The sequence below is a fragment of the Manacus candei genome, unplaced genomic scaffold, assembly GCF_025592945.1.
Source record: "Manacus candei isolate 608988 ecotype Guabito, Panama unplaced genomic scaffold, ASM2559294v1 h1tg000014l, whole genome shotgun sequence".
Taxonomy (NCBI): domain Eukaryota; kingdom Metazoa; phylum Chordata; class Aves; order Passeriformes; family Pipridae; genus Manacus; species Manacus candei.
In genome coordinates, this window is record NW_026138062.1 from 79,061,790 (window position 1) to 79,085,295 (window position 23,506).

The following is a 23,506-nucleotide window of genomic DNA, read 5'->3' on the forward strand; positions in this document are numbered from 1 at the left end:
GGAAGCAAAACATGAAAGGAAAACACCCTAAAATCACCTGCATACTGTTTGCTTCTTAATCATATAAAAACTCTGTGTTGCCTTTTCCATGTTTTTTTATTTTTTATTGGTGGTGGTTTTCTTCTTTCCTCCCATGGAGTCTGGAGAGTTTTGAAGTAGGACTAGTAAACTGAATTAGCAGGTTCATTCCATAGAACTGAAGTCCAAGAAATATCACATTTTCTCAGCTTTGTCTTCAATTCTAACACAAAATCACTGAATCTACCAAGCCTCCTAATTTTTAGTCATATTACCATCCATGTTATTATAACCCTAAACCCCCAAATAACCAAGCCCTTTTCATTTTCTTTTTATGCTTTAGAAGTTCTGGCAAATATCAAGAATTAAAATCAAAGCCTTTATAGTGAATAATTATCAGACAAACTTCTATTTTGTTTTTAACTTTCTGAGACAACTTCTAAGACTCTCTTGAAGATTTTATTTCCCTTTCAAATACTATTCCAAAAGCAACCCAACCTAAATCCAGTGCAAGATCTGTACCAAACAATCCTTTAAATGACAAACAACAGTTTTAATGTTGTATGACAAAAAAAGATTTTTGATTTTCTTAATGTCAGAGTTCTTCTGTGGAAAAGATTTAAATACAGCTATTTGATATCTGCCTTAGATATTCAAAAAATACTCTTAGTAAGCAATATAGGTTGCCAACAGATAGGATAATCAAGGCAGGAATCTAAAAGAAATCATACAGGTCGTTTCCTGGCTCCTGACAAAGATGTGTCTGCCTAATAGGAAAGATGGAAGACAAAGAACCGCTGAAGTGAAGAGCTAGGAAAGATTGTCAGGGCCAGATGGAAAGGTACCCTTTTAAACTGTGTGTGTTCTGTGTGGCAGTACCTGAAAAATGCCTAGACACATATTTCCCTATAAAAGTTTAAATTAATGCATAGAACTCCTTGAAGAGGGAGAAAATAAAGACCAACCATATGAACAAGTAAGACAAAGACTCCTGAAATTCGACGGGTACACTTTATATAACAGACATCTGATATCACACCTGAGTGGATTAAACAACTCTTGACATCTCTTCAGCAGGTAGGAATAAAGATAAAATATATGTAAGGTACAGGAGATGTCTTACGTGGTTCTGAGTGTAAGTAAAGAAGGTTTACATAGATAACTAAATCATGCAATAGTGTCTTGAGCTTAGGAATAAGTCTTGTAGAACCACACTTAAAATAAAAAAAAAAAGAAAGAAAAAGACAAGAAGTTCTTACAGAAACTACTGCACTTGTTTTACATAGTAAGAGACACATTCTCTCCCACTTAGTCAATAAACCAGAATTTTACTGAAGTGACTGAAAGCCTGGCTTACTAGACAGAACTGCAGCATTGTAGCTGCTACTGTGTGACCACAGTCACTCCAAGAGTCATCAGTGTCCTACCTGGACATGACAAATACTGTAAAGTAACCCCCTTTCCCTTTGACCTGAAGGTATGGCATTTTGCAAATGGAAGAAAACATCAGGTTTGGTTTGAGCATCAAGGGTGAAATACTGTGTCTATTAAAGTTGACTTTAACTTCGACATTGTGTGGCAGTCAAACTGTACTGTGTGAATTTATGGGATATAAAGGAACACTTTCTGTGATTGATATTCATAACACTTTCTGTTACTCTGCCTTCCAATGCTGATATAGTTTGTACTGCCTTACGAGACATAGCATCTAGATGGGATTGGTTTTTTTTTTCTTTGCACTTTTTAGGTCTCATCTAATCTTGTATCAATACTTGCCCTACAGTCACAAGACTTAACAGGTCGAATTTTCCTTCTTGTATAGCTATAAGAATGTAAAGCAGCTAGTTTTTGACATTCATAATTATTCATTTTTAAGAGTAACAAGTTGTGAGAGAATTACCTGGAAATTTTGTGGTGTGTGTTGTAAGAAAGCTCTGTGCAGTCTGATACTTCCTTCTGCTCTCCAGTGTTTCTGCTTAGTACTACATTTTGTCCTCAAATTTCCTGTGATATGACAAAAAAAGTCCATAAACAATGAAACATTTTTCCTACTACTTGCCCGGACAGCAATCAGTTAACAACTGCTTGGGTCAGTTTTATTCTCATGGAGAGATCTGTAGACTAATAAGGAGATAAGGTGTCAGTTCCTGAAATGAGCATTACTGGAGAACAGCAACAATTAAACAATTCAAAACCAGAAATCTGGACCTAAAAAGATAAGCATGATATTTAAGCTCAAACTTTAACCTTCGTTGCTGAAGGACTAGATTCCAGTTTCTGTCAAAATCAGTGGGTCTGGCCTCCACCTCAGTTAAGAAGAGCCATTTGTGACAAACGAGTTACTTGAACAGGTACCAAGCCTGCCTTTCTAATCACTCAAGGCTTGGAGAGTTCCCAAAAGCCTTTTCCCAGAACAAGTTTTTTTCCCTTCCATGTAAGCAGGATTTTTGTCTGGGATTGTTGTTTTGTCACTCAGGGACTGTTGCTCTCTGCTACCAGTGGGCAGGTGCCCATCCAGTTACATGCAGGATGACAAACCAGTCAGGAAAAAGTACCCTGGTACCAGAAGTGGTTTCAGCAGCACCCACTGGCTCCTGACTCTTTCCTGGGACACTGGTACAGGTTATATTCCATTAGCCTCATGGTTACTGAAAGCATTTGTCCTGCAAGTGCTGCACAGCACAGGAAGCCTGGCTGGGGGGTGAGGGTTGTGACCACTTTTACCTGCTGAAGAAATTTTAAGGCAAGCCCCAGTGCAGAGATGCATATAACCTTGTTAATCATGTGGATATCTACTTTAGTTTCTATATTTATATTAAACACAGAATTTTGTATTTATATTGGATTTATATTGGATACTCCCTGCATGTGTAGGAAATGAGACAGTTGGCATTATATTATAAAGCTATAACAAGAATATATATACATTCTTACCATCTCCTAGAACATGACTACTTTTTAACTACCTACAGTCTTCCCTCTGTTCTCACTCTGAAAGTATTGCTATCCACAGCAGTTTAAAGAGATGACACAAAAAGTTCTCTGAAGTGTAAGCACAATATCTCTTGTACTCTCTTATATTCTCTTAATTTGATATTATAGTCTTATATTTAGCTTATATTCTCTTTAAATATTTACAGATACGAAAATAGGAAAATACATTAAGTGTGTGCTGCGTGTGTAATAAAACACCGAGTCATCCCAAACCCTACATAATCCACAGGTTTATTACCAGGTGCAAATCAAGAAACTGAACTTTTACCAACGGCATCAGACACTCTGGAGGACATTAGTTAAGAGTGAAAGCAGTATAAGAAACTCTACCAGTGAAGGAAGCTGCTACACTGCACTAGTTGTGAGATTACAGCAGCACGTACGTAATGTGAGGTTTTGTCACCAATAGAGAGCAAAGCATAAATGCACAATCAGCTTAACATAAGTGAGATAAAGGACAATCACAAACCTTTTGCTTCGACCTCCTGTGGTAGCCTAAATTCCCTTTTTACTGGGAATTTGGGTATTCCTTGTGGACTGTTTTGGATATCAGAAGTCTTCCATTTTACTGTTGTATTTTATATGCATTATTAGGTTTGCCCATAATTACATGAGAGGTGAAAATTAATTTGTTTAACACCACAAGGTTAAATCTTGATTATTTTATTTGAGTGTAAATAAGCCCTTCTGGAAAGTTTGCATTTCTTCTGTCCTGAGACATCCCCTGCTGATGGAGTGACAACAAACCATGTATGAACTTCAGGCTCTGAGTCAGTTAGCAACTGGTGGAGTCCAATAAAGAACAGCTTGTTAAACCATCCTTTGACTCTTAAGTGGGAATGTTTGCCTTCAGCCAGTTCTGCCAGTGACTTATACTTTGATCTCAGCTGAGATGCACTGGTAGGTGCATCATTAGTTATGCCAGTGAAGTTCTAGGAAGCTACCTCTTCACAATCTTTCATCTCTTAACTCCTGCCTCCGAGCCAAGATGTGATTATTGGCCTTGTGAAAGTCCCCTGAGAGCTTCAACCGGGTGTTATACAGATTAATTTCAGCAAACCACAGTAAAGTTTAACTTCACGCTGGAATGGAGTAGGAGCACTCACCCAGTCACTGACAATTGTTTGACTCATGTAATCAAACACTTGCAATATCAAGCAACATCTGGCTGAAGTGTGATTTATGCTGACAGAAGTTTTGAAAAGGAGTTACATTGGGTGTCGTGGGCAAGCAGGCAGCTGATCTCACTCACCACTACTCAGGCAATGAGTGCCCGTGTTGGCTGCCCAGAGTACACCGAGACATTTTTCAGCAGTAGGTCTTTGCTTAGTACAACCTTACTAAGTGTACTCTTTAGCTTGAATATGTATAACAAAGCACAGAGAATCAGCTGAGTGAGGAGAAAATGTGTGCAAATATGCAGCCAGATAATTGAAACACAGAGTTCTCTATTCTGGCTCAAAGAAGCGTTGACAGCACAAGCACCAACAGCAGCTCCCTCCCCTAACTGTAGTTCTTCATATAAGACTGAGCAAAATGTCTTCTGTAACAGTTTATTTTTTGCCTCAGCAAAACAATTTCCACTGTCCAATTCAGAGTGTAGAATAGGGAATTCTTCAGGGTGCAGTGCGTGACCAGAGCTGGACCCACCAGGTGAGAGTTCGACAGCTGATCTGCTTGTGAGCCAGACTGAGCCCCAGAAAATGGAACCTTTCAGCTGCCCCACCGTTTTCTGTAACTGGGTCAGTTCCAGCTCTGTGCCACCAGCCTTGCATTTTGTCCACAGGGCTGGCAATGATTGGGAATGGTGAGGAGGAGGGAACCAAACAAACAAAACATTTCCCTCCCCTCGTACTCCCCTCCTCCCCTCCACAACATCCTCCACGTGAGCCCTGTCAGTCACTGGAAATTATTTATTTAATCATTTCTTTCTGAGAGGCCCCCCTGCTTTATTCAAATATCTCGTTCACAGATATTTTAATGGCAGTTGCTGGAGCCCTGTTAGGTCTGATATCTCAATACCTGCCTATCTCTAGCTAATAATGGTTGCTGGCAAGTTTAAGTTTCATTAGAGATATCACTGTAGTACATGCTAAATGAACACTACTAAAAAGTAGCACAAGAGTGCAAGAAGTCATTAAATTATTACTCCCAAAGTCTCACGATGATTATTGTTAATAGGGCAATCAAATCCTGCTGCATTGTTCCCTAACTACAGGCCTGCTTAGTGGGTGGCATACATTTTCATTAAATAAAGACTTATGGTTAGGGGAAGAATGTAATCAACATTAATGACCTGAAGAGTAATTGAAAATACAGTCTCAGTCACCACCCCACCCAGCTATTAAAAAGGACAATCATTAAAAAAAATTCTAAACTAATTCCATTTTGTCTCTCTGCATGTTTGTAGACTATCATTCACATTCTCCCTGCACCGTTATCTCTCTTTTTCTGGTCAGATTAATTTAATGTAATTAGAATAAAATACATTGTATATGAAAATAAAATTTTGGCATTGACTGCTTCTGATAACAAGTACTGCAAGGAAAAGCATTATACATTCAACATATATTCATTATGCATTACCATTTGTGCCGAGTAAATCACTTTGGGTGAGACCGACTTAGCCTCAGTGTACAATAATTACATTCCCCCCCCACCCACACCAGTGTTTAACAGTCCCTTAAAAGAGGCCAAAAATGGGTTGTAGTTTATGTTTAAACAAAAAAAATCTGAGCCAAACAACCACAATTTTTTTTTTTTTGACTTGAGCTCACAATATAGAACATTCCTTTCTGGGATTACATGCATTTCTATTTGTTTCTTTTTGTTTGTTTGTTTGTTTTTTCTCCCTTACGTTACGAGAACTCAGTATAAATAAGTTGGTTTTGTACAATCATAAAAAAATAAAAATAAATCCCCACAAAACAGACCAAAAGTCAAACACAATATGGAGGTCATTTTCGTTTCACCACTAGACTAAGACAACTTCATATACTTCTTCAGTTTAGACCATCAGCAGTCTGAAAGATCAACAGTTCCAAAATGCTTCAAGGCTGGGGACTGACACAGGAAGGATTTTAAGCATCTGAGCATTTCTCCACATAATAACATCTAAGAAACAATGTCAATCCACTAATCAACCACTACTTCAGTATATTTTTTTTTTCTCACAATGGGAAAACATTATTTTTCAAGCAAGAACTTGAACACAGTTGCCTTCCTCCCAACTCTTATCTGTAAGCAGGCAGATGTTCCTGAATTAACATATGTGAGTCATTGACCATTTATCCTTTAGTACAAAATTAAATACATTTTGTAGCATTAAGGAAAATTATTAAGTGGAACGTATAATACAGTTTAATTATTTTTGTGAAACTGGAGGAGAAAAATAATTATTTCCTTAACCAACCATTTTTCACATTGAGTTTGTTTGTTTTAATGTAGATGACATTATAATCTACTCTTCAAACCCATTTTCTTTCACTTAAACCTAGCAGCACTTCAAGGAAGTATTGAAGATAAGAATGAAACAGTACATAATACAGGCAGACCTCACTGGATTTAAGAAATAAACACACTGATCCGGCCAATAATCTTAATTCTGACCCAGAAGTACTTGAACTCAGAACACCTCAAAAAAAGGATATACTCTCATTCCAATTAAATCAATGTCTTTTTTTTTTTTTTTCAATGTTTAAGGATTAGGAATTAAAGTGAAATGGTAGTTGAGGATAAATAGCTGTGGAAGAAAGAAGATTACAAAAGAACTAATATTTTTGGAAGCATGTGCTACTTTCTTTTTTCTTTTTTTCTTTTTTTTTTACCCTTTAACCTGTTTACCTGATGAGATGATTTTCTCTGTGTAATAATTCAGGTAATCATTTAGATCTGTGCAAAGCAGGCAGGGAATTTCCCATAATAGGATATTCAGGCAGCAGCACTTAACACCTGGTTTTGGGGGGGGGAGGGTTGAAATTATTGTGCACGAGGAAGAACCACAGAATCAAAGATGCTGTTTTACATTTCCAAAAGTTTATACAAGGAGATAAAAGAAGTGAAATTACATCCTTTTAGTATTGGTTACATAAGTGCTTCACAGAACTGTTAAAAAACCAATCAAAATGCAATAAAAATATGGCAGTTTGAAATGGTGTTTGTGCATTTAAAGTGTGAATATTACTTATACCATATACTTACCCTATATCGAATACATTAGTAATTTATTCCACTGATTGGTTTTTTTTTGAGAGAAGAAAATTACTGTCAAAACCAGTGAAAGATACCGATGCAACAATACAGCCTACATTCAAGATTATTTCAAAATCTGTGTTTATTCTTTTATTCTGACTTTTTTAATGTTAAATTTTTCACGGACTGTTTTATAGCCATTACAAGCTATGTAGAGATTCCTCTTGCTGTGTGACTGCACTCAAGAATCCCAAGTCTTTGAAATAATCCCATGTAATTCAGAAATCTGGCAGTGCACCCAGCCCTTCATCAGCCTTTCTCCATAACTGCAATTTTTTTTCTGCTGTTCTTTGTGGCTTACGGGTCGAAATATTTTCTCCTTTTTAGAATGCAGGTAATTCCAAACATTAAATTCATTGTTTGTGTTCCTGTACAGGGATATGCTATCTACAGCAAAAGGGACCACATGTAGATTGACTGCTGTAAACCCTAAAGGGAAATGTAGTGGATAATTGAAGAATATATTAATATCTCTTCCTTGCGACATATTTTAATAGAATATTTATGACATTTTTAATGGAATTGTCAATAGAATTTACTTTCCAGCATCTGGCGTCACAAGGAACTGGTTGTGTATATCTAAAGGAAGGCAACACAAACCATAATAAAGCAAGAACATATATGGATTTATAACATCTCAGCTACTTCACAGGAATCATCTGCATGCACACTCATATACATACAACAGCATCACGGTTTAACTCCCCACTTAGTGAGATTGGAGAGTGAAGTCTCAGGAAAAAAAATGCAAAAAAACCCCCCATTTTGGGTTGAGATAAAGACAGCTTAATAATTTAAAAAAAAAAAAAAAGACAAAATAAAACATCGAAGAGATCAAAAAGACTAAAATCAAGAAAAACAACCAATAAAAACCCAAAATAAATTGCTCACCACCACCCAATGGTTGTGGTGATGCCCAGCCAGTCCCTCAAGCAATGGCAGCCCTGGCCAACCAGCCATCTGGACTGGAATATCCCTGTGGTCAGCTGGGGTCAGCTGTCCCAGCTGTGTCCTCTCCCAAATTCTTGTGATCCCCCCATAGCCCACTCTCTGGCCGGGCAGGGTGTGGAGCAAGAAAGACCTTGGCATTGTGCAAGCACTGCTCAGCATCACTTAAAACATCCTTGTGTTATCAACACTGCTTCCAGCACAAATCCAAAACACAGCCCCATACCAGCCACAGTGAAGAAAATTAACTCTATTCCTGTCAAAATCAGTATAAACAGTGAAAGTTGTGATTATGAAACTGAAAAAGAGTGGTCAGTCAGAAAACCACCATCACCTGACCAATGCTTGTAATTCAGGCACTCACCTATATTGTGACAACATTAAATGTAGTTGTAGCCCTGAAATATCTCCTTGTTCCACACAGAGGGAAACACGACAAGGTCCTCTTGGTTCCTAGAAAGGGACATATCAAGCCTTGAGTAAAATTAGCACATTTGCTCTAGAAATCATTGAAGCCCAATAAACGTTGAATCCAACAAACATACTTTAATAGCGAGCTTTGAAGTGTGAGTGCACTTTATGGGCCTGTTTTATTTGATTATACACTTGCTTTTATGGTTCAGATCAAGCCCGTACAGCGGGTTTAATATTTGCTGTGCCGTCTCTGAGGATTCTATCACACATGCACATAACAATAGTTTTTCAGTCTCCAATAATTACCAGCAGGACTAGCCATTACCAGATAGTTCAAATACATAAATTCAAAACTGGGGTTTTTTTTCCCAAAAAAGCAAATTATTTCTGAGCATTTACTGCTTTTCAAGAGTACACAGTGGAAATATGACAAGAATGTATATGCATTTATATACATATATATATATATACACCTATATCTGGTTATTTTTCTCTGAAACAATCATTAATTCTCACGTCTTTCATCTTCCTTGCCCTAACTTCTGAGTGCTCAGCTCTGCCACAAGGTCGATCCTTGCACCTCACTCTTATTAAGAATGTTCTGTTTTAATAGCTCCCATTCAAATTGTAAAGTTTAAAAACATTGCTTTCATTATTAAATGTATCATATTTGGAAAATGAAAAGTGGCACATCATTTCCCCTTGTGCTTGTCAGGGAATGATGAAGGTGAAGAGATACTAGCAGGAAACTAATGAAAGTTTAAATTAACACCAGTCTGCTGTTGTTACTAATAGGATTTGACTTGGTGTACCAAAGACTCTTATACCTATACATAATATACCATATATATAAAGGTATATATCTATATTTAATATTTTTTGTGTATATATTTATGAGATAGCCATGGACACTCAGACTCTGTGCTGAACTATTTTCTGTTCACTGATATTACGCATTGAATAAAGATAATAGGATGAAAAGTCTTTGACAGAATTTTCTTCCCAAATATCTAATTGGATTTCAGACATAATAGCCATAATTATGTACTTATATTGAAGGAAGAAATGCATCATCCTTAACTGCCACATGTTCTATTTTACCATAGGCTCTGTGCATGTTCTTCACAAATATTCATTTCTTTCCCTTCTCACTTTCTTTAATAGTTCAACTTATTATTTCTCTTTCAATTCTCTTGCATGTGTCAATTTGTGGGACCAGTCAAGAGTGCTGACAGTATGTAAATTAGATCCAGGAGGATATAAGAAGAGGCTTCTCATTTCTCTGAGAGATTTAAAAGAGATAAGCAAGAGAGTGAAAAGATCCTTCTGGATATCTGCAGTACTAAGATAACTTTTATTATGGTTAAAACAGATTAGCCTCTTAATACGAGGTGTGTTTTATTGTTCACACAGCTGCTCCAACAGATTGTCTTCCTAGGCAAAACAGGAAATAAGGTAAGACCTGGATATTTTCAGTGAAATTCCACTTTAATTATTTCTTAATTAAGAGAACATTGTTCAATTAAACAAAATTACACTGTGAGGAAATGGGATCAGCTATCTAAAGAGATCAAAACACAGCACTGAAAGGGATTCTAGAAGGATATGCCAATAGATATAGTGTGTTGAAAGAAGTTTAAAGAGGACAAGACAGAAGACAAGTTATATCAAGTGGAAAAGTAGTCATTTTGGGTTACTGCTCTTCCGATATTAATTATAAAAGGCAGGTCAGCTGTCAGCTAAGTAATGTACTTTCCTTGCAATTTGGAGCACACTACTCTTTATCCAGGGTATCTCTCAGTCAGAATTTTACTTTGGAAGACAACAAAACCACAAAAAAAATTAATTAATAGAAGACCTGTAACACTGTCTATAATTCCAGCTGAGACAAATCAGTTTGTATGAATTTGCAGAACCTTTATCAGGTTTTCAAGTTTAATTTCTCCCTTAAAGTACAAGTAAATGTATCTAAATAGTACAATAGTTGTTGTTGATTTTTTTTTTATTCAAACCAGAAATATTTGAATTTTGCAAGAGACCCTGTGATTTCAGAGTGAGAAATTACACCGAGTTCATTAGAAATTTATGGTGAAAAGAAAAAAACCTATTCCAACAGAGTTTGAAATTATTATGTCCTCTTAGAGATGCAAATCATTGGTTGTTTCAGGAAATGGTGAAGTCATTTCTCTCAGCATTTGGGGAAATGATACAAGTGTTATTGATTTCGATGAAAGTTCGTATTGGCTCAGTCCATCTGATGCAAATTTATTGAACAAAACTATTGTTGCTCAGGCATTTGAGATATAGACCATATCTATTTAATTTTTTTTCACCTCAGATTAGCTGTTGACTGAACGACTGCAGGTCAGAGAGGGTTATGAACACTCCTGGAGTACGTCTTCCAGTTTATTTTCCCCTGACAGAAATCCAGTCCATCTGCTTGTTGTGGTTCAACCCCAGTCAGCAACTAACACCACAGCATGGGAAATTACCTTGAGAGATTCACAGCTAAAGCACATTTATGATCTGAACTAAAGTGCCAGTGAAGGCACATTCTGTGTATTCCTGTTGGTGCTTAAGAAAGTGTGTTAACTACGACCGTCGATCCTACTCACAAAATGTAATTACTTACATTCCAGGCTCTGTACCTTAGCAAAAAGGGAGAATGGATATTCACCCAAAATCGATGAGAAGAAACCTCTCTAAAAGATTCAGGAGGAAAGACAGCTGAGAAGAGAGCACACTCATACTACTGAGCCTGTTGAAATAATCAAAGCTAAGTGATGGAGTTAAATAAGAGGCTTGAGTTTTTGAGGGGAGCAGGAGAAGTTAGCTGTTAATTGGGAAAAAGGAAAACCATTTGACAGTTGCCCTTGAAAATGTACTTCAGTTTATTTTAATATACAGGGGCTGGTTCATTGCTAGTCACCCCCTGTGGACAGAACCATGGGATTCAATTCAAGAGACTTCTCTCAAATAGAGCCCCGCAGTGTTCCTGCAGCTACAGTCACCATACTGTGAAATCCAATGCAGGGACTGCAACTGCTCTGATGAAAAATGCAAAGACACTGGTCCAGAAAGATAATAAATTTGCCAGTGTATTTTTGCAACTAATTGATGAGCACGTATTGTTTAACATGCAGTAAAGAGCCAGAGAGGGAATTAGTGCACTATGGGGGATAAACAGAATATTTATGAATTTATTTCTACAGCTCCATCAGCAAAACTTTGGTGTGTGCAGAGGCCCTTGTGTTACAAAGAAGTGTTTCAAAACCTGAGTCTAGCCATGTGTTCTGTGTGGTGTCCAGCCTCAGAGCATTCTGCTCGTGGTAGAAAGCAAATGGGTTCTTTCTTCCCCACCCCTCGAAGTGCATTGTAAGCATCAAGCAAACTTCTTAAAAATTATTTTAGACAGGGCTTTTCAAACCTGCCATGCTTGGGAAAGAAAGAAAAAATGGAAAGGATGTTTTCTCCAATAGCTACGAGATCACCTCAGAGCAGTAGAGGGGTCTAATGGGTAGATTTCAGCAATGACCCACTGGCCCTTGGAAACACTCTGAGGGGTGTGCAACTCTGCTCCCCAAATCAGGCAAATAATAAAGAGTGGAAAATAAAGCACTCGAGGGGCCTGCAAGTGCTGCTGGTGTTACCTTGACAACGTAAGTTAAACACATTCCTCTGCCAGATAGTCCAAGGAAAGAGTTCTAATTCTTTATTATGTTGCCCAGACTGATACCTGTTAAACACGCAGTTCTGTCTAAAGTGTAGGAGAAAATTACTCTATATCCTGTCCTTTATTCTCCCTTATTTCTCCATATTCAGCAGCAACAAAACAGAAACAAATCCCCCACATATTTCTGTTCTAGTGGTCCACTGTTTGTAGTTTTTAGATTTCTTGCCCACACCTACCCTCCCTAAATACAGGGCTCAGGGGATTAAAGATTAAATGCTACAGGTGAAAATTACATCTGAGATCACCTCTTCAGACTCTAACTGTTCCTAAGCCTCTGTAGAAAACTTAGTCTGAAGTTTTAGGAAATGTTTTAAGAGAGGTGGATACCGCAGAGTAGTAGGTGGTGGGTGTGCATTGCAACTTGTACAAGGTCCTGAGCAAGTTACGTGGAATTCATTGGGATTATACATCTATAAATTTTTCTGAGTTGGTTAGCATACTAAAGAAATACCCCTAGATCTCAGTGCTGGTGTCTGAGTGCACATATTGGGTGAAGGTACCCAGGGGCTGCTGGCCAGAGGCTGCAGAGCAGGCTTGGGGTAAGTATATATAAGAAAGTACAAAGCACTGCACAGTAGAGGAAGGAAAAACGTGTGAAAAACAGCCCTGCAAGCACCAAGGTGAGAGAACAAGTAGAATATGCTCCAAGTGTGGAGGAGGCATCCCTTGCAGCCCCTGGAAAGTCCATGATGGAGGAGACAGACATCCCAAAAGAACTGCAGTCATGAGGAACCCATGCTGGATGAGGGGAAGAAGCGTGAGAGGGAAGGAGAAACCCCTATGTACTGACCATACACTTCATCTCCACTGCACTCTCATCCTATTTTCTTCTCTGCACCACAAAGGAGGGGAAGCAAGAGAGCAGCTGGACAGGCAATTGCCTCCTTGTCAAGGTTAACTCATCACAGTGAGCAACCAAGAAATAAAAAAAAAACACACCCAAACAAGTCTACTGGCCTATGTATCACAAACAAAGAAAGCCAAAGGAGCTTTAGTTGAATTTCTAATTACTGTGTCATCCTCAGGAAACAGGGCAAGACACCTTTGAATTACCAGACATTTAGGTTGGAGTTTACTGGTCTAGGTTTGAGATTACAAGTCCAGAATAGTTTGGAGTATCAGAAATCAGACTTAAACTAGGGCTTCCAAAGTGTTGGTCTGGATACTGATATACACACTGATACCCAGAACAGATGTAGTGTGGGAGGAACACCCACCTATCAAACAGTCCTTTCAGTCAATCTTGCCAGAAATTACTTTTCTGAGCGGTCATGGAGAAGACAGAAGTTCTCCTTTCCCCTTTTACAAGGCTTGCAACATGCTTCTTATCACATGAAAACAGTAACTAGGCAGGTCTGTCCAGTCTGATGTGCAGCCGTGCAACAAGCACTGCGTCACACAAAGAACAATTAAGAAACCATGTAAAAAAAAATGTTTCATGCACATTGCAAAACAAGTAAAAAAAAACCCCACCTGATCTCCTACAAATACTTGCCAAAAATTCACTTCAAAATTAGTGGTCAATAGGTGACAGAACACACTAACATTAAATTATATCATGTGACCAATGTGCTATAGAGTCTAAAACTTCGAGTTAATCAATATGGCATTTTAAACAATCATGTTTTTTATTTCCCCATTTTCCTTCTTCTGAAAAGATAATATTCACACATGAGAGACATATATTAACTTTAAATATAGTCAAACCATTTATGGCAGTGATAACAGCTTTAAAAAGCCAGTGGGGACTAAGTAATTTTTTCTGTGAGAAGAATCTGTACAGTGAACTGGAAAATCCATGAGCTTTTAACACAAGTTTTTGCCATTTGGTTTGAGAAACTTTTAAGTATTTACGGCACCATGTGACTTTACATAAGAGAGCAGAACACAATCACTTCAGCTTTTCCCACTGCTATTAAAAAAGTACCAGTATAAAGAATTTTGTCTTTTTATGCTTCCTTCACTTAGGGAAAACAACATGCCTAAACATTTTGTGGGGATATCATTATTCATGTGGACATACGCATTGCAGAAGCTGGTGAAAAAGATAAAACCATGGAAATACCATTTCTCCACCTTGTTTCTCTGCCAGAAGCATTGCTTCTTGACGTGCCTGGGAATGTTTACAAAACCAGAGCATCATATTCTAAAGGTTTGTAATAAATCAATGAACCTTAATGGCTTACAACCTGAACGTGTAATTATTTACACATAGGTGATTTATTCAGTAGATTTTTAAAGGATGTTCTGGTGGGTAGCAAATAGATTATGTTTGTGAGTGCAGGTAAATAATGGCAGTCTGTCATAAGACCTTCTGTTATTGCAGACAAGTAATTTAAGATTATGTTCTCAGAAGTGTTTAGGCACCCAAACATGGAGTTAAGCACGTAGGTGAATTGTCTACATTTATTGGAACAGTAGTAAAGTAAGTGCCATGGATTTCAACAGATGATGCAGGAAACACTACCCAGAAAAACTTTTGTGAATAAAAGCTTAAACATCTTTGCAAATACAGCTTTTGAACTATGGACATGCCAAAACAGTAATCATTAATTATATTCATAGAAGGGTTTGGGTTGGATGGGACCTTAAAGATCTCCTAGTTGCAGACCCCCTACCATGCACAGGGACACCTTCCACTAGACCAGGTTGGTCAAAGGCCCATCCAGCTTGGCCTTGAACACTTCCAGGAACGGGGCACCCACAGCTTCTCTGGACAACCTGTTCCAGTGTCACCACCCCCCCAGTAAAGAATTTCTTCCTAACATATAATCTAAACCTACCCTCTTTCAGTTTAAAGCCATTACATATTGTTCCATCACTACATGCCCTTGTCAAAAGTCCCTCTCCATCACTTTTTTAGGTCCCCCTTTAGGTACTGGAAGGCTGCTATAAGGTCTCCCTGGAGATTTTTCTAGGCTGAACAGCCCCAACTCTCTTCACTCCCACGTTTATGACAGTAGCCACTGCCTTCGTTGGCAAATCCTGTTGCTTTTGGAGGCAGGGAGGGTGGGGAGGGAAGTAAGTAATAATTTTTCATCCTTTAATTAAATAATTTCTTCTTGCTTTTCTCAGCACCACTTAGGAGCATCCTTCAGCCCTGCCACTGCCTGATTCCACACTGGATAGAGCCATGAGAAGGAGTTGGTAGGTAGTCAATATGTTTATCCTCTGTGTTTTTCCTTGCATTAATGGAAATTTGTCTGCTCACTAAAGAAAACTTTCAAGTTTTCATTTTTTAAGGGGGAAAAATTAAGAATTAGAATCTGATTACTGAACTGTAGCTGCTTTTTTTTACTGACAGAGAAACAGCTAAATTATGATTTTTAGGAGTTTATCTCTGCTGCAGCATTATAAATTTGAAAATTTTATGGCTTTTCTTTTAGCCTAGTAGGATAAAAATGTGAACCTCTTCATGTATTAAATGCTGTCTTCTGGAGTGCATTATTGCTTAATATAGTCTCATACTTCATAAATTAAAGCAAAAAAAAGTTAAAGTTAACTTCTTTTTCCCGAAACAAAGCTATCAGTGGGCTTGCTTAATATACAGATGCTGTATGCTGCTGGGACTGTGTTTTCATTTTAACAGAGTAATATCTTCTGCTTATGCTCTTGAAGCCATGTAGATTTATACATTTTGCATTTTAGGATAATATATGGAACTTGATATTGTTATGCAAAATATGTGTTTAAAGTAAAGCATAGCTCTTTTATTCCAGACTGTGAAAGTTAAAATGCACTGAATTTGCATAACATTTAGCAAAGTTAAATTTAATAGTATCTCTGCAGAGCACTGCCTTGTGTGGAAAAAGTACATTCCTCTCTAAGTCCCATTTTAAGTATAAGGGGGTCACGAACCATTCTGCAACAAGTTATTCCCTGCAGGTCTGTGTGGTTGGCTGTGGTTGGCACTTAGACTTGCCAAGGGCTGTGGAAGGATGTACTTGGAAAAAAAAAAAAGTAATGAGCAAGCCCCAAAACATGGAGTAAATATCAGTAAATTCACTTTTAACTCGTTCTTTTGTGCTGATCTTCACTTACTTAGCTCTGCACAGTTCTGGCCCTCATTAAGTAGGTGCACTTTCCTCTTCATATCCTGAAAATTGCCTTGCTGCTTTGCCAGCAGTGCCATCCAAGTTGGTGCCTGTTCATCTGTTTCTACTATGTCTTTTCCATTGCTTCTGTAATTATCACCCATGAAAGAACAGGCCAGATATAGATATCAGTGAGATTATCAGTAAGATTCTTGCAGATCCTGTGCAAGAGGAGTGAGAAGGGAAAAGACTGATAGCTACTAAATTGGTTTTATCCTGGAAATGTCAAAAATTTACCCCTAAATATCTAATAAAAATTATTTTGGTTTCCATTTATAGAAACCTGTGTCAAGCAAAATTATCTACTTGCATACATCCAAGTCCCTGACTCTTACAGAAAATAAATTTAAAGAAAAAAAGAGAAATGCAGTAATTATTTTTAAAAACCAAATTAGAATTATCATCAGGATGAAGCCTGTCCATAAAACGAGGAAATATAATGTTACAAAATCCACAGTGAGGTCCTGTGAGACCTGTGAGTTTTCCTTAAAGCTGAAAACATACCATAATTTTAGAAGCACACCTGAACAAGGACTGCTCACCAGGAGGGCTGCACGAGCAGAACAGTTAACCTAACAGAACATTAAAATGTGCTTGACATTGTCATGGACCTCGTGAAACCCTGGAACAACACAGCATCTGCTTGAGAAGCCTGTTCTTGGGCTTCAACAATGAAAAGTGGATAATAAACAGCTTTTTGAGCACTTGAGCACCTGATTCCTACAGGCTTATGTCTCCTAGCTGTTTGACTACTTACCTGAACTATCCTAAGGCTTTCCATGACCTTTAAACACATATATTCTTCTCCTTTGCTGCATTTTAGCAACAATTTGCAGACTACCAATTTTGAGAGGGGAAAAAAAAATCAACCAAAAAAAAAAATCAAAAAGTAAATATTTAAAACTCACTTTTTTCCCCCAATTGTAATCTTATTTTTTTTATAAGGCTTGTATTCAGCACAGTAAGTAACCTCTATAGGGTGTTTCAACACACCAAACAACCTAACATCCTCACTAGTCAGGCTTTATCAAACTTAACATGTGGATCCTATGGAGGTCCCACATCACAGGAAAACCTATAGTTTATCTTGCTGAAAAACATCTTCCTTACTTGTGGTTGGAACACATATATATTTCTCCACCTATTCTGCAATGGATTCTTCAGGAAATCATGTTATTAATCTGTTCTGGTGACAGGTTTTGCAGTTTTCATGTTCAAGGAAGAAAAATTATTACGTCTCTATTAGTGTAATCCCATGAGACAAAGGGACTTTTAGCAGCAAAAGTACCCAGTACACGCTCTGGTGGATAAATATGTATGTTCCTGCAGTACTATTTCAGTCTGATGAGTCAGGTTTTGTTAGTAACCATCAGGACTGAAGAAACGTGTGAATTAAGGTTTTGGTATCCCCAGAACAAAGCCAATGTGAACTTTTATGAGCATCTACAAATTCAACTTTTATACAATTTTCTTTATGTGTGCCAGACAAATAGTAATCCTGTAATGGAAAACACAAAGGTAGGAGCAAAGAATTTAATAATTCTCATTCCCCAACTACTTCCTGCACTCAGGGCTTGGGGTTCTTGTTTTCTGGAATGATTAATTAAAAGCACCATTGTTAAGCAGAGTTTGAAAACTCACCCCAACATGTCCAGATAATGCTGGGAAACTGTGACAACGTGTGCAAAATCATGTACCAAAATAAATTAAGAAGTAATTGATGGGCTCTCTTGCCTGAATTATAAATTCTTATTCAGGTATTCAGGCCTTTGAATTTGAGACAATACCTTAACAGCAGTCTTTGTTGTGACTGATCCCACTACCTCCTTTATCATTTTTTGAGTCATTAATCATGGCTGAATCCAGACACAAGCCTTTCTTTAAAGTCCCTGCCATAGTGGGTCAAACCCCACGCATTAATTGTGTTCATCATTTGTTTCTTCAGGAACCACTTAGAAATGCTAATAGTATCCTTAAAAAAAAAAAAAAACCACAGCAGTTTAGTAAGAAAGCTAAAACAATCTACAGTCAGTGCTCCTGATTTTACTTAGCTCCAGGTATCAGTTACAGGTCATGCTCCTATTTGATCTCTATTCCAGGATCACAGGGGTTTTTTTGAATGCCATAAATCAGCCTATTTTCACTGATATAAGTTATGCTGGATCCCATTACTTGAAGTCAGAGGAGTGTTTTTCAGACCTGCTGAGGAGCTGAGCCACAACAAGTTTCTCAGTGTTACACTGAGTTAATGAAAACTTATTAAAAATTATTCTGTCTGTAACTTGTCTCAGTAGAGTAAAACTAATTTCAAGCCAACAAATATTTTGGAGAAAATTCCAGCGTCTAATGAAAGTTTTGGGCTCTTCTTGGAAGATGTAAAACAAGTCCCTAAAATCTTGGTTTTCTGGACTTTTCCTATTTGTCAAAACTTCCATTAAAAATTCCATGGATGTGTTTTGATGAAACAACTTTTACGCTGGCATAAGACCTTCATAACTTGTAATTGTTTGACCTCTCTGAAACAGAGTGATACTGATGGCTGCCTAAATCTGCTGTCCCACCCTCACACTAAGAACCAATGACAACCATCTCGTCCTCCTTTTCACTGTCACTCATACAGCTGCCTGTTTCCATCTGCTGAACTCCATGGGATAAATGCTGCTGAAAGAATTCATGGTTACCGATGGAGGGAATGAGGAGCACCCATTTACACTACATTCCCCCATCTTTTTCCCTCTACAGTGTAATTTCTAGTAGCAGATTGTGTAGGATAAAAAGAGCTACAAGTTCTAGAGCAGCAGCTGCTCCAGTGACCCAAGAGTGGGAGGGAATCCCTCTTACCACAGGAAAGATGATTCAGACTCACAGTCAGAGCAGGGAACAATTGCCATTACATCTCAGGAGCAGAAGGACACTCCTGCCTGCTCCCTCTGGAAACAAAAGAAACCAACCCAAACAGCAACTTTAAGACCTTAAAAAGTTGATTTCAGAAAATGATATAAAAACCCCTGCACAGTTTTTGTTTTGCCTGAACTGTTTCACCTTGTTCTAATGAAACCGTGGGGACACTACTGTCTGTTTAATTACAAGGAAAAATTTAAAAAAAAAAGTATTTCTTTTCATATAGCAAATTTTTCACATCCAGCTACTATTTTCCAATAAAATACCCACAAGATCTTCTCTGTAGTTCATGAGGCATATTCATGGTTGTAAAAATACTCAACAATGTATGAGCCCATAAGTACTCATTAGTGTTTAGTAAGTCTAAGTCTGCTTTTGCGAAGGCCTAAAATATAAACTCACATTCCCTAACTTATTATTTTCAATTTACAGTGCCATTAGTTATGCAATCTGGCTTGTCTTCACTTAGTATTTAATGGTTTAACACCTGCCTGTGTTTGGTTTTTTTTTAAGCCAACTTTAGCAAGTGACATAGAGAATAAACTCCAAGGGAACAGTCATGGTCTAGTAGCACAATGTAGAAGCAAAACCAGATTTTTATGGTTTTTTTTTCCAATAGAGTGAAATTAATCCATTAATTACAAAACCCCTCATTCTTTAATTTTTTTTTCTTTTTCTTTTTTTTTTTCTATTAAGTAAAGCATTGCAGGCTTAGCTTTGCACTGGCTTTTAGCCAAAGATTCTATATGAGGGTAATGCTTCTTTCCTCTCATACAGGTGTGACCATACCACACAGGTATGAATTGTGACCATAACTCTCTTTTGTGCATGGTTGCCACTATGTAAAAAATTCTTCAGAGATGGCATAATGTGAGAGCAGACCAGTGAGTCAGAGAAAAACAGACCTATATTATCACAAAATTGTAAAGGAAAAATCCTCACAAAGGAGCAGATTGCTTATATAAGGGCAGGCTGTATTATTAGCATTGAAAGTACTTTGAAGCCTAGTTAATCTTAGCTAAAACCAAAAATTTCACAGTAGGTAAAATTACCAATGCAATGAATATCATAAAAGCATGAATGACAGATAGAGGATGGATTATTTTCACAGTTTTGCCTATTTTTATCTAAATGAGTGAAGTGAAAAAAAAAAAAGATGAATCAAGTTAGGAACAAAAGGGGGGGAAAAGAAAGTTATATAACGATAAATAATTACTTTTAAAGCTTGGCACACTGCAAAGGACACTATTTTTTTCCCCAAAGATAAACCTTTTAAACCTTTTTGCTACTCACAATTCATCACTTTATATTGATTTTTTTCTTTGCCCTACAGAAAAAGAGAGGAAAACAAAAAAAATCCTCACTTTTCCCCCTCCTCTCTAATTTGATATTTAAATACTGCAGCACATACTTAAAAGAATAGCTTGAATTTGACAGAGCTAGGCTCCTGGACACTGTACTGTAGATTTGAACTCAGTACAGTGATATAATATTAGTTTTGCCATGGTCTACTAGGGCAAGAGTAAAGAGGGAGACAGCATTAGAAACATTAGAAACTTAAAATAGTGAGCTTTTTAAATAGGCTGTTTCTACTCTTCATTTCAGTAAGTGCTGCCGTTTAGGGATTTTCAGTCACATCCTGTTATCTTCCATTTTAAAACTGATTAGAGATAAGTGCAGTCCCGAGCACAAATCACGGCATCTTAAAGGTGACCTCCATTTGTACACCACGCAAATTGCCTTTCCTGTGCCCGTCACAGAACCATCCAACAACCTGCCTTTGAAAGGAACCTTTCAAAGCTCACCCACACTCTCACATTCAGGGGCATCCTCAACCAGATCAGGCTGCTCAAAGCCCTGACCAGCCTGACCTTGAATGTTTCCAGGGATGGGGCAGCCACCAGCTCCCTGGGCAACCTCGTGTCGGTGTCTCAAAGGCAAAGAATTTCCTCCTTGTAGCTTGAACTGCAATGTTATGGTACCATATGCTAATATGGTAACTTTGTGTTGAAAACAGCATAATGGAAAAATGAACTTGCTAAATTCATGCTTGATTACTGCACGGTTTAGGCTGTGATTGGGAGGCATTGCAATTTTAATTCTACTACACTACGGATGAACATTAATAATATACTTATGTAATTGGATGTGTTCCCTTAATCAGAGCTGGGAAAATGGATAGTTCAGTAAATCAGTTTTGGCTTTAGATCTTTTGGAATTCAACATTTCTACGTGTTGTTACAGAGCTATCATGACTTAGATGGTACTAAAATGTAAAAGAAAATACCAACTTATTTAAAGTTTCATTCGCCGGGAAAGAGTCTGACAACTCTAATTCAGATTCAGTAGACTTTGAGCAAAACCATCAGAGTCAAAACAACCACTCAATTCATCTCCCTGGCTAAAGGGTAAGGCAGTCACCAAATCAATTCCTGTATCACCATCTTCCTGGCTCCTGGGGCAACAGGCACGCTCGGAGCAGACACAGGAGTGGGAGGTCTCAGTGACCTGACAAATCCCAGGCCACGAGAGGATGAAGTGTCAAAAGTCCCGAGGTTACTCTAATTAAGCAATTTGCTTGGATGCTGAAAACACGGATCAGAAAGAACTAACAGAGGGACAAAACTGCTTCTCTCCGGTGTTGATATTGAGAACACTTGTCCAGACATGACAGGAGACGAGGTTTTTGTGAAACAGTGAGAATTAAGCTCTTAGGAAGTTTCCAGAGTCATGCAGTTTGGTTTGCTCTATGACTGGGCTTTTTATACAGATGAATCCTTTTCTCAAATAGAATAAAATTGGGCTGTATCATACTGGGTTTTTTTGGTCAGCAGAACTGTGTTTTTCTAGTATGACACTAGAGCTTTTTTTCCTTTTTTTAAATTATTATTATTAAACCAAGCATTTATTGAACAGATAGTATCTCCTTAAGCTTAGATAATTTAGGCAAAACCCTAATAACTATTTACAGATATATCTATATGTCAAATTGGGTCATTTAAAAAATATGTTTTAATACACTTTCAATTTAAATGTGTATAAAATTTCTTCTTTATGTCAGCTAGATTTTAACTGACCACTAAGAAAATAATTATTGTTAATTGCCCATGGCATACAAATGGATACTTTTAATAATAGTGTCTCACATTTCACAATAAGTGTTTCAAAAGCCCAGTTATATTTAATAAGCATAGAGTAGCTCTCTTTAGCCTGCATTTTAACGTGTTCTGCATTTAAATATGCAGAAGACATAGCTCTACTCCCCTTAAAGCTGCAAATGAAATAATGGCAACATGCCAAAAAATGTAAGTAATATAATGTCACCTTTGTCCTTCACAGTGCCCATCCTGCTTTTCAGTCACTTGATTGTGACACCCAGTGAAAATGTTATTGTGCACTGAAGCCCTTTGCAGCAGCTACACTTAAAATGCATTTTAAAGGTGAACAGGTTTCACCTGGGGGCTCCGCTCGCTATCGATTCCCTCAGTGGCTGTCCAAGCAAAGGTTGGAAATGAAGTAATCATCTACCACGTTTGGAAACGGACTGAGAAACTCCATGGTTCACCATCTACCTGAATTACTATAGCCCACTATACCTTCAGCTACAGCACATCCACCCAGCAGACTTAAGTTTACTTCAGTGTTCATTTTGACACGTTTAAGATGAGGGTTGGTTGCCGTGTTCACCTATCTCAGATGTTGCTGATTCTGGCTCCTACTTTCCTCCTCTGGAACTGGGGAGGTGTTGTAGGCATTGTCGAGCTTGGAAGTGATGCTACCTTACCTGAGCTGCCAGTACTCTTTGTGCCAACTGGTAGGAAATAAAGCAACCCATCTGCTTAGCAACACAGGTGGCAGGGAACACACCATCTTCCTGCTCAGCTCCCTGCAGGCACTGCCCACTGACAGCAGGGTTCAAGGCATGGGCTCTGGAATTGTTATCCCACTTTGGTGAGAGCAGAGTGGGATTACTCTGCTGAAAGTCTGTATATATATATTTATATATATATATACATATATATATATATATATATATATATATATATATATTTACGTATATATATATATATATATGTGGCACTGATGACACAGTTTTAAGGGAAAAACTTTCAGGCATTCATTGTGGACCAGAGTTTCCTACTGCTTTTCTGCT